A 15,940-nucleotide genomic window follows, 5' to 3' on the forward strand; every position below is an offset into this window, starting at 1 on the left:
CCAGTCCCTGCCGATGAGAAACATCCCTACAGCATGATGCTGCCACCACCATGCTTCACTGTGGGGATGGTGTTCTCAGGGTGATGAGAGGTGTTGGGTTTTCGCCAGACATAGCGTTTTCCTTGAAGGCCAGAAAACTCCATTTTCGTCTCATCTGACCAGAGTACCTACCCACATGCCTTTTGGTGAACACAAAACGTGTTTGCTTATTTTGTTTTTAAGCAATGGCTTTTTTTCTGGCCACTCTTCCGTAAAGCCCAGCACTGTGGAGAGTACGGCTTAAAGTTGTCCTATGGACAGATACTCCAATCTCCACTGTGGAGGTTTGCAGCTCCTTCAGGGTTATATTTGGTCTCTTTGTTGCCTCTCTGATTAATGCCCTCCTTGCCTGGTCTGTGAGTTTTGGTGGGCAGCCCTCTCTTGGCAGGTTTGTTGTGGTGCCATATTCTTTCAATTTTTTAATAATGGATTTAATGGTGCTCTGTGGGATGTTCAAAGTTTGTGATATTTTTTTAAAACCCTGATCTGTACTTCTCCACAACTCTGTCCCTGACCTGTTTGGAGAGCTCCTTGATCTTCATGGTGCCGCTTGCTTGGTGGTGCCCCTTGATTAGTGGTGTTGCAGACTCTGGGGCCTTTCAGAACAGGTGTATATATACTGAGATCATGTGACAGATCATGTGACACTTAGATTGCACACAGGTGGACTTTATTTAACTAATTATGTGACTTCTGAAGGTAATTGGTTGGACCAGATCTTGTTTAGGGGCTTTATAGCAAATGGGGTGAATACATACAGTGAGGGAAATAAATATTTGATCCCCTGCTGATTTTGTACGTTTGTCCACTGACAAAGAAATGATCAGTCTATAATTTTAAAGAGCTCTCCAAGGATGTCAGGGACAAGATTGTAGACCTACACAAGGCTGGAATGGGCTACAAGACCATCGCCAAACAGCTTGGTGAGAAGGTGACAACAGCTGGTGCGATTATTCGTAAATGGAAGAAACACAAAATAACTGTCAATCTCCCTCGGCCTGGGGCTCCATGCAAGATCTCACCTCGTGGAGTTGCAATGATCATGAGAACGGTGAGGAATCAGCCCAGAACTACACGGGAGGAGCTTGTCAATGATCTCAAGGCAGCTGGGACCATAGTCACCAAGAAAACAATTGTTAACACACTACGCCATGAAGGACTGAAATCCTGCAGCGCCCGCAAGGTCCCCCTGCTCAAGAAAGCACATATACAGGGCTGTATGAAGTTTGCCAATGAACATCTGAATGATTCAGAGGAGAACTGGGTGAAAGTGTTGTGGTCAGATGAGACCAAAATCGAGCTCTTTGGCATCAACTCAACTCGCCGTGTTTGGAGAAGGAGGAATGGTGCCTATGACCCCAAGAACACCATCCCCACCGTCAAACATGGAGGTGGAAACTTTATGCTTTTGGGGTGTTTTTCTGCTAAGGGGACAGGACAACTTCACCGCATCAAAGGGACGATGGACGGGACCATGTACCGTCAAATCTTGGGTGATTTCCCTCAGCCAGGGCATTGAAAATGGGTCGTGGATGGGTATTCCATCATGACAATGACCCAAAACACACGGCCAAGGCAAAAAAGGAGTGGCTCAAGAAGAAGCACATTAAGGTCCTGGAGTGGCCTAGCCAGTCTCCAGACCTTAATCCCATAGAATATATGTGGAGGGTGCTGAAGATTCGAGTTGCCAAACTTCAGCCTCGAAACCTTAATGACTTGGAGAAGATCTACAAAGAGGAGTGGGACAAAATCCCTCCTGAGATGTGTGCAAACCTGGTGGCCAACTACAAGGAACGTCTGACCTCTGTGATTGCTAAGTCATGTTTTGCAGACGGGTCAAATACTTATTTCCCTCATTAAAATGCAAATCAATTTCTAACATTTTTGACATGCATTTTTCTGGATTTTTTTTGTTGTTATTCTGTCTCTCACTGTTCAAATAAACCTACCATTAAAATGATACACTGATCATGTCTTTGTCAGTGGGCAAACGTACAAAATCAGCAGGGGATCAAATACTTTTTTCCCTCACTGTATGCACACACACCACTTTTCCGTTATTTATTCATTTGAATTTTTTGAAACAAGTTTTTTTTGTTCATTCCACTTCACCAATTTTGACTATATTGTGTATGTCTATTACCCGAAATCCAAATAAAAATCAATTTAAATTATAGGTTGTAATGCAACAAAATAGGAAAAACGGCAAGGGGGATGAATACTTTTGCAAGGCACTGTATATCATCATAACATTTCCAACAGCATTACAAGTCCATGGTTGTGTGAATGGCCGATTCCTTTGTTTCAAAATACAATCACCCTTGAGAGTATGTTCAATGAGACGAGGGTGAAAATACGTAGTGTTTTTTAGAGAGGGTCCACAAAGCATAATGTTCCGTGTCAAGAACAAAATCAAGTAGACAAGTTCCTGTCATAAAGATTCCTCAGCAGGTTGGACGTGTCTAGCAAATAATCTCTTCAGGTGACAGTCTATTTTTCACAATTGAGTCAAAGAGACAACTTCTTCTGAAGGTACAAATACAATACACTGCCAAATAGGAGTAAGAGTCGGTATTTCAGACAGGGGCATGAACTTCTCTAGATTCTGTCCAGGACCTGTGGTACCCTACCATCGGATAGTCTACAGTTACAAAATAATGACAGGAAATCAATAGTGGCCATCTCAGCTAGTGGCCATCTCAGCTTGTTTTGCTGTGTGTGTTTGTGTGTGTGTGTGTGTGTGTGTGTGTGTGTGTGTGTGTGTGTGTGTGTGTGTGTGTGAGAGAGTGTGTGTGTGTGTGTGTGTGCGTGCGTGCGAGTGTGTGCGTGTGTGTGTGTGTGTGTGCTTGTGCGCGTGTGTGTACGTGCACATGTTCACTAGGTATATTTTGTTTTGATCTAACGGTCAGGATCCCATTTCAGACCCGCATTTGTAGCTGAGTACATAGAGCCAATTAAGGTTCTACGGAAAGCAGAGGCTAGCTTGTCCTCCAGTAGAGATAAAGTGATCAGTAATAAGGCCCTTGTCCTGTACGCTGCCTATCTAACCAGGAACAGGAGGCCCAGTGATGGTTGCAGTCAGACTCTGCTCTGGAAGGCCCTTCATCCTGATTCAACTTTATTTCCATGCTCTTATTCTTTCCTCAGTCACACTTTAAACCAGTGACAACTAAATTAAGCCTTCATAAACCCTATATAAAAGCTACAGTATATAGATGCTTCAGATGTCATTCATAAGCAGACTTCATGCTATAGTGGGTTCACATTAATGAGCTTGTGTTTATTGCAAAAGCACATTGGAAGACTTATATGGTGTATTACATTGACTTCTGTACTAGCTTGGGTCCATGCTTACTCAGCCATGGCCTTGACCTCTATAACAGTAATTGATTATGCTGTAATCAGGTTTAAAACTCCCCTGAACATTACGTAATTGAATTGTTCATTGATACTATGGTTTTACCCTTAGATTCAGGGTGCAATAATTTAGATGATATCTGCCTGCTGCTGCTGTGTTTTGTATTTAATAACTCCCTGCAGGTGTGTGTGTGTGTGTGTGTGTGTGTGTGTATGTGTGTGGTGAGAGAGAGAGCGAGAGAGCGAGAGAGAGAGAGAGAGAGAGAGAGAGAGAGAGAGAGAGAGAGAGAGAGAGAGAGAGAGAGAGAGAGAGAGAGAGAGATGTGGGGAGAGAGAGAGATGTGGGGAGAGAGAGGGAGAGAGATGTGGGGAGAGTGAGAGGGAGGTGGGGAGAGAGAGAGGGAGGTGGGGGAGAGAGAGAGGGAGGTGGGGAGAGAGAGAGGGAGGTGGGGAGAGAGAGAGAGTAGGGAGGTGGGGAGAGAGAGAGGGAGGTGGGGGAGAGAGAGAGGGAGGTGGGGGCGAGAGAGAGGGAGGTGGGGAGAGAGAGAGGGAGGTGGGGGAGAGAGAGAGATGTGGGGAGAGAGAGAGAGTAGGGAGGTAGGGAGAGAGAGAGAGAGTAGGGAGGTGGGTAGAGCGAAAGAGAGAGAGAGAGTAGGGAGGTGGGTAGAGAGAGAGAGAGAGAGAGAGAGTAGGGAGGTGGGGAGAGAGAGAGAGAGAGAGAGAGAGTAGGGAGGTGGGGAGAAAGAGGGAGTGATTGATGTGTGTGCAGGAGAGAGAGAAAGAGTATTAGTATTTTATTAGGATCCCATTATCTGTTGCTAAGGCAGCAGCTACTCTTCCTGGGGTCCACACAAAATATAAAATATGACATCATGCAGAACATTAATAGACAAAAACAGCTCAAGGACAGAACTACATACAGTTGAAGTCGGAAGTTTACATACACCTTAGCCAAATACATTTAAACTCAGTTTTTCACAATTCCTGACATTTAATCAGAGTAAAAATTCCCTGTCTTAGGTCAGTTAGGATGACCACTTTATTTTAAGAATGTGAAATCTCAGAATAGTAGTAGAGAGAATGATTTATTTCAGCTTTTTATTTCTTTCATCACATTCCCAGTGGGTCAGAAGTCCACATACACTCAATTAGTATTTGGTAGCATTGCCATTATATTGTTTAACTTGGGTCAAACGTTTTGTGTAGCCTTCCACAAGCTTCCCACAATAAGTTGGGTGAATTTTGGCCCATTCCTCCTGGTGTAACTGAGTCAGGTTTGTAGGCCTCCTTGCTCGCACACGCTTTTTCAGTTCTGCCCACAAAATTTTCTAACAGTTCTATTTTTGATTCATAAGACCAGAGGACATTTCTCCAAAAGTAAGATCTTTGTCCCCATGTGCAGTTGCAAACCGTAGTCTGGCTTTTTTATGGTGGTTTTGGAGCAGTGGCTTCTTCCTTGCTGAGCGGCCTTTCAGATTATGTCGATATAGGACTCGTTTTACTGTGGATATAGATACTTTTGTACCTGTTTCCTCCAGCATCTTCACAAGGTCCTTTGCTGTTGTTCTGGGATTGATTTGCACTTTTCGCACCAAAGTACGTTCATCTCTAGGAGACAGAACGCGTCTCCTTCCTGAGCGGTATGACGGCTGCGTGGTCCCATGGTGTTTATACTTGCGTACTATTGTTTGTACAGATGAACGTGGTACCTTCAGGTGTTTGGAAATTGCTCCCAAGGATGAACCAGACTTGTGGAGGTCTACCATTTTTTTTCTGAGGTCTTGGCTGATTTCTTTTGATTTTCCCATGATGTCAAGCAAAGAAGCACTGAGGTTGAAGGCCTTGAAATACATCCACAGGTACACCTCCAATTGACTCAAATGATGTCAATTAGTCTATCAGAAGCTTCTAAAGCCATGACAACATTTTCTGGAATTTTCCAAGCTGTTTAAAGGCACAGTCAACTTAGTGTATGTAAACTTCTGACCCATTGGAATTGTGAGACAGTGAATTATAAGTGAAATAATGTCTATAAACAATTGTTGGAAAAATTACTTGTGTCATGCACAAAGTAGATGTCCTAACCGACTTGCCAAAACGATAGTTTGTTAACAAGAAATTTGTGGAGTGGTTGAAAAATGAGTTTTAATGACTCCAACCTAAGTGTATGTAAACTTCCGACTTCAACTGTACATTTAAAATAATATAACAAAAAATGGTCCTGAACTGACACAACACTGAATGAAACAGAGAGACCTACAGTGGGGAAAAAAAGTATTTAATCAGCCACCAACTTCTCCCACTTAAAAAGATGAGAGAGGCCTGTAATTTTCATCATAGGTACACGTCAACTATGACAGACAAAATGAGATTTTTTTTCTCCAGAAAATCACATTGTAGGATTTTTAATGAATTTATTTGCAAATTATGGTGGAAAATAAGTATTTGGTCAATAACAAAAGTTTCTCAATACTTTGTTATATACCCTTTGTTGGCAATGACACAGGTCAAACGTTTTCTGTAAGTCTTCACAAGGTTTTCACACACTGTTGCTGGTATTTTGGCCCATTCCTCCATGCAGATCTCCTCTAGAGCAGTGATGTTTTGGGGCTGTCGCTGGGCAACACGGACTTTCAACTCCCTCCAAAGATTTTCTATGGGGTTGAGATCTGGAAACTGGCTAGGCCACTCCAGGACCTTGAAATGCTTCTTACGAAGCCACTCCTTCGTTGCCTGGGCAGTGTGTTTGGGATCATTGTCATGCTGAAAGACCCAGCCACGTTTAATCTTCAATGCCCTTGCTGATGGAAGGAGGTTTTCACTCAAAATCTCACGATACATGGCCCCATTAATTATTTCCTTTACACGGATCTGTAACGATCCCGGCAGTCTGAGTCGGGTCCTGTCTGGTGACTAGTTTTTGTGTTTCGTAGTCTCCAGTTTCCCGAGGGTTCGGGAACGCTCCGGGGAGCTCTCTTGTTTTCCGCACCTGCATCCCGTCAGCAATCTGCACACCTGGGCCTCATCATCACCCTTTTTAGGCTCTGGCCAAACATCCAGTTCCTGCCGGATCGTTAGCCATGAACAGTAGGTGTACTGTGTATCAGTTCAGAGTATCTTGCGTGAGTTTGTTGTTTTGTACTTTGTTGAGTTTTTGTGTCCTTACCTCCGTTTTTGTTCCACCTGCAGTCACACGTCCGGAACCTTCACCCCCACTCTCTGCCTGATGGTCGGCGGCTGCCGAGCCATCACTGGACCTAGTGCTGCACCCCCAACTACTCATCCACGCCGCCCGCTCTGTCCCTGGATTACTCTGCACCTTTTGTTGTTATCCGAATAAACCCTCACTTTCGTTCAACTCTCCTTGTCCTGGTCTGCTTCTGGGTTCTGGCTGAGGGAACTGTGACAGAACGATCCGGCCAATTATGAACCCAGCGGACCTGGACTCAGTTCGCCATGCCATTACCCAGCAGGAGAAGATGTTGGGCCATCATAGCACGGTACTACAGGAGATCGCGTTGTCAGTTCGGGAACCTTTCTACCGGCCTGATGGAGGTCCAGAACCAACGCCAGTGTCCGGTGGAGGATCCACTACCGGTTTCACCCATCTCGCCTGCCGCTTCTGAAGTTGTGTCCCTCCGTGAGCCCAAGGTTCCGACGCCGGATAAATATGAGGGGGAGCTGGGAGGATGCCGTTCCTTCCTTATGCAGTGTGGATTAGTGTTCGATCTACAGCCCTACTCTTATGCCACAGACAAGGCTAGGATAGCCTTTGTGATTGAGTTGCTGCGTGGTCGAGCGCTGGAGTGGGCTTCAGCCGTTTGGGAACGACAGGATCCCTGCATGGCTTCATACCAGGGGTTCACGGCCGAGATGAGGAAGCTCTTCGACCATTCCGTCCGAGGGAGGGACGCAGCTAGGCGCCTGTTTTCTCTTCACCAAGGAACTCGTAGCGTGGTCGACTTCGTGATCGAGTTCAAGACGTTGGCTGTGGAGAGTGGGTGGAACGAGGAGTCTTTGCAAGCGGCCTTTTACCAGGGTCTGTCGGAGCAGCTCAAGGATGAGTTGATCTCCTATCCGGAGCCTAGTGACCTGGACAGCTTGGTAGCCTTGTCTATTCGGGTGGATAATCGAGTCCGAGAGCGAAGGAGGGAGAAGCAATGGGGTCCGGCCCAATCGATCAGCTTCTCAGTTCCCAGTCGGGTCGGGTGGTGGACCAGAACACGTCGATCATTCTCCACCACAAAGGATTAGTGGAGAGGTCCTCACTCCCGATTCTGAACCCATGCAAGTGGGGCGGCACGGGTTAACCAAGGAGGAGCGTCAACATAGACGTAGGACCAACTGCTGCCTCTACTGTGGTCGCGCGACATTACATCTCCACTTGCTCCCGGCGTCGTCAAACTGCCCGGCTCGCTAAAGTTGGGAGGACTTTTAGCGAGCCAGTTTCAACCTCTCAGTACCTCTGTCAGACCCCGCTTCCCGGCTACCCTTGTGAACAGGAATCAGAGCTTAGCGCTTAACGCTTTTATCGATTCAGGTGCCGATGGAAGCTTTCTTGATGCCGAGTTGGTGGAACAGCTGGGGCTTTCCAAGGAGCAATTGCCGGAAGCCATTGAAGCGACCACTCTGAACGGCAGTAGTCTGGCACGTATCACGATGAGGACTGAACCGGTTAAGATGCGGTTGTCAGGGAATCATTCTGAGATGATTTCATTTTTCATTCTGCCGTCTTCCCATGTTCCTCTGGTCCTTGGTTACCCCTGGCTGAAGGAACACAATCCCACGTTCGATTGGGTGACGGGCAAGGTAACGAGTTGGAGCCTGGATTGTCATGCTAACTGTCTCAAGACTGCCTGCCCCCATTCGGTTCCCAGTCAGGTGATTGAGGCTAAACCTCCAGATTTGTCCCTGGTTCCCGAGACATATCACGATTTGGGGAAGTTTTCAGTAAGCAGAAGGCTCTGTCACTCCCCTCCCCACCGGCCATATGATTGTGCCATCAACCTGGTTCCTGGAGCTGTCTACCCCAAGGGAAGGTTATACAGTATCTCCCGACCTGAACGTGAGGCGTTGGAGACCTACATCAAGGAGTCCCTAGCTGCTGGTCTCGTTCGGTCCCTCGTCATCACCCCTGGGGGCAGGATTCTTCTTTGTGGGAAAGAGGATGGCTCTCTTCGACCGTGTATTGATTATCGGGGGTTGAATGACATCACGGTCAAGAACAAGTATCCCCTGCCCTTGATGAGTTCTGCCTTCGACTCCTTACAGGGTGCTACGGTGTTCACTAAGCTAGACCCTACGCAATGCGTATCACCTGGTCCGGATCAGAGAGGGGGACGAGTGGTTGACGGGTTTCAATACACCGATGGGTCACTTCGAAGTATCAGGTGATGCCGTTTGGACTGACCAATGCTCCAGCGGTATTCCAGAGTATGGTGAACGACGTCCTGAGAGATATGATCGGTCTCTTCGTGTTTGTTTACCTGGATGACATTCTGATCTTCTCGAAGGAACCTTCCGACCACGTCCAGCATGTCCGGCAGGTTCTGCAGCGATTGTTGGAGAATCGCCTGTTCGTGAAGGCCGAGAAGTGCGAGTTTCACGCCCACACTACATCCTTTCTCGGGTACATCATCTCCAGGGGTGAGATTAGGATGGATCAGGAGAAGGTTAGAGCGGTTCTGAATGGGCCCAGCCCGGGTACGAGATTGCAACTCCAGAGATTTTTTGGGGTTTGCGAATTTCTACCGCAGATTCATCCGGGGATTACAGCCGCAGTGGCCGCTCCATTAACTGCCTTGACTTCCAGTATCGGGACCTTCAAGTGGAATCCGGAGGCGGATCGAGCGTTTCTGGATTTGAAGAGGCGATTCACCAACGCACGCGATTCTCTCTCAACCGGACACGCCCGTCAGTTCGCCGTTGAAGTGGACGCGTCTGATGTGGGAGTTAGCGCCATCCTGTCGCAGCGATGCTCCACGGACAGTAAACTCCATCCCTGCGCCTACTACTCGTCGCGCTTTCGCCTGCAGAGAGGAATTACGATGTGGGTAACCGGGAGCTTCGCGGGTGAAACTTGTTGGAGGAGTGGCGCCACTGGTTGGAGGGGGGCGGAGCAACCGTTTATTGTCTGGACTGACCACAAGAATCTTGCTTACGTGCAATCGGCTAAAACGTCTCAACTCCCGCCAGGCCAGGTGGGCGTTGTTTTTCGGACGATTCAAGTTTGCCCTGACGCTCCGACCTGGATCTCGAAGAACGGCAAGGCGGACGCCTTGTCCCGGATGTTCTCCAAGACGGAGGAGAGTGGGTCCAAGACCGAGACTATTCTCCCCCGAACTGCGTCGTGGGAGCAGTGATGTGGAAGATTGAGGAGGAGGTGCTGGCGGCCCTCGACTCAGCCCGGTCCCGGTAACGGTCCACCCGGTCGGTTGTTTGTGCCTGAGTCGGTTCGTCCCTGCTGTCCTCAAATGGTCCCACGCCAGCAAGATGGCTTGTCACCCTGGCGTGGCTCGGACAATGGCGTTTCTTCGCAGACGTTTTTGGTGGCCTGCCATGGCCGAGGATACTCGGGGTTTTGTTGCTGCCTGTCCAGTGTGTGCGCAGAACAAGAGTACCAATCGCCCAGCTCTGGACTACTTCACCCCCTTCCTATTCCCCCGCGTCCATGGTCGCATCTGGCCCTGGACTTCGCCACGGGGTTGCCCGCTCTGAGGGGAACACGGTCGTTCTGACTATCGTGGACAGATTCAGCAAGTTCGCCCACTTTGTGCCTATTGCCAAGCTTCCCTCTGCCTCGGAGACGTTCCGAGATCCTGGTTAGGGAGGTTTTCAGGGTCCACGGTTTGCCCAGTGATATCGTTTCCGACCGTGGGCCCTCAGTTTACCTCTGCTGTCTGGAAGTCCTTCTGTTTGGCCATTGGAGCTACAGTCAGTCTCACATCTGGTTTTCACCCCCAATCCAATGGTCAGGCGGAGAGAGCCAACCAGAAGATGGAATCCACGCTACGCTGTCTGGTCTCTTCCAACCCCACCTCCTGGGCCTCTCAGTTGCCTTGGGTTGAGTATGCCCACAATACTCTCCCTACATCTGCCACTGGGATGTCTCCCTTCCAGTGCCTGTATGGCTACCAACCTCCCCTGTTCCCTTCTCAGGAGAAGGAGCTCTCAGTGCCTTCTGTTCAGGCTCATATTCGTGCGTGCCACCGGACCTGGCATCGGGCCAGAAAGGCACTCCTTAGAGGTTCGGATCGGTATCAGCTCCAGGCGACCGTCGCCGGATCCCCGCCTCCCACCTATACCATTGGAGATAGGGTTTGGTTGGCCACACGGGATCTTCCGCTACGGACTGAGTCTAGGAAGTTGTTACCGAAGTTCATTGGTCCGCTTTGTGGTGGAGAAGGTGATCAATCCCGGTGGCAGTTCGACTCAAACTACCGAGGACGCTCAGAGTCCATCCCACCTTTCATGTCTCCTGCCTCAAGCCTGTCTTCCTCAGTCCTCTGTTGCCTCCTCCGCCTCCTCCTCCTCCTCCTCGGATGATCGGAGGTGGTCCTGCCTACACGGTGCGTCGCATCATGGATTCCAGACGGCGGGGCCGGGGTTTCAGTATCTCGTGGACTGGGAGGGGTATGGTCCTGAAGAGAGGAGTTGGATTCCGCGCGACAGGTCCTTGATGCTGACCTCATCAGGGGATTTCTACCGCTCCATCCTGGCGCTCCGGGAGGTCCGCCCGGTGGCGTTGGTCGGAGGGGGTACTGTAACGATCCCGGCAGTCTGAGTCGGGTCCTGTCTGGTGACTAGTTTTTGTGTTTCGTAGTCTCCAGTTTCCCGAGGGTTCGGGAACGCTCCGGGGAGCTCTCTTGTTTTCCGCACCTGCATCCCGTCAGCAATCTGCACACCTGGGCCTCATCATCACCCTTTTTAGGCTCTGGCCAAACATCCAGTTCCTGCCGGATCGTTAGCCATGAACAGTAGGTGTACTGTGTATCAGTTCAGAGTATCTTGCGTGAGTTTGTTGTTTTGTACTTTGTTGAGTTTTTGTGTCCTTACCTCCGTTTTGTTCCACCTGCAGTCACACGTCCCGGAACCTTCACCCCACCTCTGCCTGATGGTCGGCGGCTGCCGAGCCATCACTGGACCTAGTGCTGCACCCCCAACTACTCATCCACGCCGCCCGCTCTGTCCCTGGATTACTCTGCACCTTTTGTTGTTATCCGAATAAACCCTCACTTTCGTTCAACTCTCCTTGTCCTGGTCTGCTTCTGGGTTCTGGCTGAGGGAACTGTGACAGGATCAGTCGTCCTGGTCCCTTTGCAGAAAAACAGCCCCAAAGCATGATGTTTCCACCCCCATGCTTCACAGTAGGTATGGTGTTCTTTGGATGCAACTCAGCATTCTTTGTCCTCCAAACACGACGAGTTGAGTTTATACCAAAAAGTTATATTTTGGTTTCATCTGACCATATGACATTCTCCCAATCCTCTTCTGGATCATCCAAATGCACTCTAGCAAACTTCAGACGGGCCTGGACATGTACTGGCTTAAGCAGGGGGACACGTCTGGCACTGCAGGATTTGAGTCCCTGACGGCGTAGTGTGTTACTGATGGTAGGCTTTGTTACTTTGGTCCCAGCTCTCTGCAGGTCATTCACTAGGTCCCCCGTGTGGTTCTGGGATTTTTGCTCACCGTTCTTGTGATCATTTTGACCCCACGGGGTGAGATATTGCGTGTAGCCCCAGATCGAGGGAGATTATCAGTGGTCTTGTATGTCTTCCATTTCCTAATAATTGCTCCCACAGTTGATTTCTTCAAACCAAGCTGCTTACCTATTGCAGATTCAGTCTTCCCAGCCTGGTGCAGGTCTACAATTTTGTTTCTGGTGTCCTTTGACAGCTCTTTGGTCTTGGCCATAGTGGAGTTTGGAGTATGACTGTTTGAGGTTGTGGACAGGTGTCTTTTATACTGATAACAAGTTCAAACAGGTGCCATTAATACAGGTAACGAGTGGAGGACAGAGGAGCCTCTTAAAGAAGAAGTTACAGGTCTGTGAGAGCCAGAAATCTTGCTTGTTTGTAGGTGACCAAATACTTATTTTCCACCATAATTTGCAAATAAATTCATTAAAAATCCTACAATGTGATTTTCTGGAGAAAAAAAATCTCAATTTGTCTGTCATAGTTGACGTGTACCTATGATTACAGGCCTCTCTCATCTTTTTAAGTGGGAGAACTTGCACAATTGGTGGCTGACTAAATACTTTTCCCCCCCACTGTATTACTCTAGGCCTACATTCATATACTACATTTATATTCGGTAGCATCTATCAGTTACATGCATACATACCAGCATACATATACACAGGCCTACAAGTTATTTAGGTCAGATAGGGGAGCGGCGTTGTGCCGTGAGCGAGAGAGAGTGAGTGAGTGATAGTGGTGGGGATGGAGAGGGCATCTGTTATGACCTACACAGGGAATGAGCAAACAAACAGGCTGGTAGAATATCAGTACACACATTGAGCAAACATTGAAGCTGACAAATCTCTCATAAATCTATGGCACAGGGCCAGGTATCTAACAGGTTAGGTGGGGTGGAGGGCTAGGGTGGTAGGGGTTAGATGGGTATAATACCGTCACAGTAATATGCCTGATTTTGTAAATCCTATTAGAATAATAAAGATCTGTCTATTTGAATACATAATGAACACTGATTTCCATACCTCATTATAATGTGCAGTAATTGAATTACTTGGTGATGTTCTGAAGGGCAGAAGGGGTTTGTAGGACAGAAGGAGATTTGATACCAGCCCCTTAAAGTGATTAGATTGACTGTAAATGTATTCCTGTGGTCGTTGGAGAGCTTTGTCCATTTCACACATTTATGCCTGTGTATAACGGCAAGGGACACTCATCGCTCATAGACTGGACTTATATACTGTGTGAATCCTACTGATCCCAGACTGTCAGTAACACATTGACTAGGACAGGGGGAGTGTGTGCACTGCATGATGTAGGCTATGGCCATGAGGAGCTCAATATCTGATAGTTTACTGATCCCTTTTCTGAAAACCCTAGCTTACAACTATCTTAACTTTTTATAAACCACATGCCCCACTCTCTCTCTCTCTCTCTCTCTCTCTCTCTCTCTCTCTCTCTCTCTCTCTCTCTGACACCCTGATGAGGAATCTATCTCAATCTCCTTGAAAGGTCATGTGCCAGTAATCTCCTGTCACAGGCATGTTGGTTCCACTCTGCCAGTGTTTATTGTAATTTCATTAGCCCAATCTCTGTTATTCGAATTACGACAACATATTTTGCCACAAATAAAAGTTAATGAGCTTTTATGAAAATTATTATATCCCCCTTTCATTCCCCCCATGCTGCCAGATGGAGGGTGGAAACAACACCCCTCATTTCTCTTGTTCCCCCCTCCATGTAGAAAAAGGCATGGTCCTTCCCAACTTGTGCTCCATATAAGTATTTTTGTGTTGTTGTCACCCATAAATCACACGTATGCCCTTTTCAAGCAGGTCCTTAATAAACAGCACTATCGCTCCTAAACATTGACACCCCCCCTCCATTTGTTTTTACACTGCTGCTACCCGCTGTCTATTATCTATGTATAGTCACTTTACCCCTACCTAAATGTACAAATGACCTAGACTAACCTGTATCCCCGCACATTGACTCAGTACCAGTACCCCTGTATATAGCCTCGTTATTGTTATTTTATTGTGTTACTTTTTATTTGGTAAATATTTTCTTAACTCTTTCTAGAACCGCATTGTTGGTTAAGGGCTTGTAAGTAAGCCTTTCACGGTAAGGTCTACACCTGTTGTATTCGGCACATGTGACAAATACAGTTTGATTTAATTTGATTTGTTAATAAAACTTGAGACAGAAAACGTGCAATTTCTATCGCAAAACGTCCGATGTGATGTCAATTACATCAATGTCCAAAGGTAAGTGCTATAACCACTAAACAACTCAACCGTCCTTAGTCAAACTCTCATCCCATTAACTCAAAGACAGGGGCTGTTCCCATTTCTCACTAGGTAACAGTTACTGATGACACCCCATTCACTCTTACCTGATCCCAGATCAGTTTTTGCTGTCTTGCCAACAGAAAATCTGGGATCAGGCTAGACTCACTCTGCCACCGCCACTCACTTGGCCTTCGCCTCACCTCAATCAGATGGGCTGACGTTGGGGGAGAGAGGAAGTGGAATGGGTGGCTTCTCCACCCTGCCGCGTGGTATTAAAGGAAGTTAATGGGCCGAGATGAGTCCTCCAGCCAGGCGCACTGCACTGCAATTATGAAACGCATAAATAACAAGCCCTGCCTTATAAATAGAAACCGCAGTAGGGGGATACAGCGCTACTGGCCGCCCCACCACCGTTGTTATTGCTTTTGTTTCCAAGCTGAGGAGCATTGTGCAGCATGGTCCAAGAAATTGCAGTACATATTGTGCTCTTTTATCGCTTGTGCAATGATGTCAGAGGGGAAAAAACAGTGTTCGATGTTTACAGTAACTTCTTAGTTGTTGTAATATCGCAAACGGACGTGGCTGTTTCACCATTAAGGATTCCAGCTTTGTCTAGGACAGGGCTGTTCCATGTCAGTCCAGGAGGGCCAAAACACTTCTGGTTTTCATCCTCTCCATCTAATCAGGGACTGATTCAGACCTGGGACACCAGGTGAGTGCAATTAACTACCAGGTAGAAACAAAAACTAGAAGGGTTTTCAGCCCTCCAGGACCGGAATTGAACGACCCTGGAGCCGGTTTCCCAAAAGCATCTTAAGGCTAGGTTAATTGTTAGAACCATATGATCCTAAGATGCTTTTGGGAAACCGGGCCAGGGTCTAGGAGGACACAACAGATGAGCGCAATGATAAAGAGATGACAATGGCATGATTTTATCCGCATACTCACACAGTGTTTACATAATAACTGACTAAGTTGTGTGTTAGTGATTCACGCTTACTTGGCTAATTAATTTACTTAAATTCAAAATCTCACTTGTACTTTTACTGGACTAGCCCACAAACTCAGAATCATATTAACAATCACAGACTAGACGAGCACATATGACTCACTAATATAACGAATAAGCAGAGGAAAAGGTCTTCCATCAGAATCATACCAAAATAAGCCCATTCCAGACTGTACTGACAATGCAATCAAATCATTCCCGAGTGGCGCAGTGGTCAAAGGCACTTCATCGCAGTGCTAGCTGTGCCGCTAGAGATCCTGGTTCGAATCCAGGCTCTGTCGTAGCCGGCCGCGACCGGGAGACCCATGGGGCGGTGCACAATTGGCCCAGCGTCGTCCAGGGTAGGGGAGGGAATGGCCGGCAGGGATGTAGCTCTGTTGGTAGAGCATGGCGTTTGCAACGCCAGGGTTGTGGGTTCGATTCCCACGGGGGGCCAGTATGAAATAAAGAATGTATGCACTCACTGACTGTAAGTCGCTCTGGATAAGAGTGTCTGCTAAATGACTCAAAACAAAAAACAAAAACCTGCGGGTGAGTAGTTGTTT

General features: G+C 47.6%; 1 protein-coding gene across 1 annotated transcript in view; it reads right to left on the reverse strand.

Annotated features, from left to right (window-relative positions):
• LOC121554278 (neurexin-2-like) overlaps positions 1 to 15,940 on the reverse strand; it is a 591,334-nt gene that overhangs the window by 416,722 nt on the left and 158,672 nt on the right. The gene's annotated exons all lie outside the window — the stretch shown is intronic.

Source organism: Coregonus clupeaformis, chromosome 39 (genome assembly GCF_020615455.1).
Source record: "Coregonus clupeaformis isolate EN_2021a chromosome 39, ASM2061545v1, whole genome shotgun sequence".
NCBI classification, from domain to species: domain Eukaryota; kingdom Metazoa; phylum Chordata; class Actinopteri; order Salmoniformes; family Salmonidae; genus Coregonus; species Coregonus clupeaformis.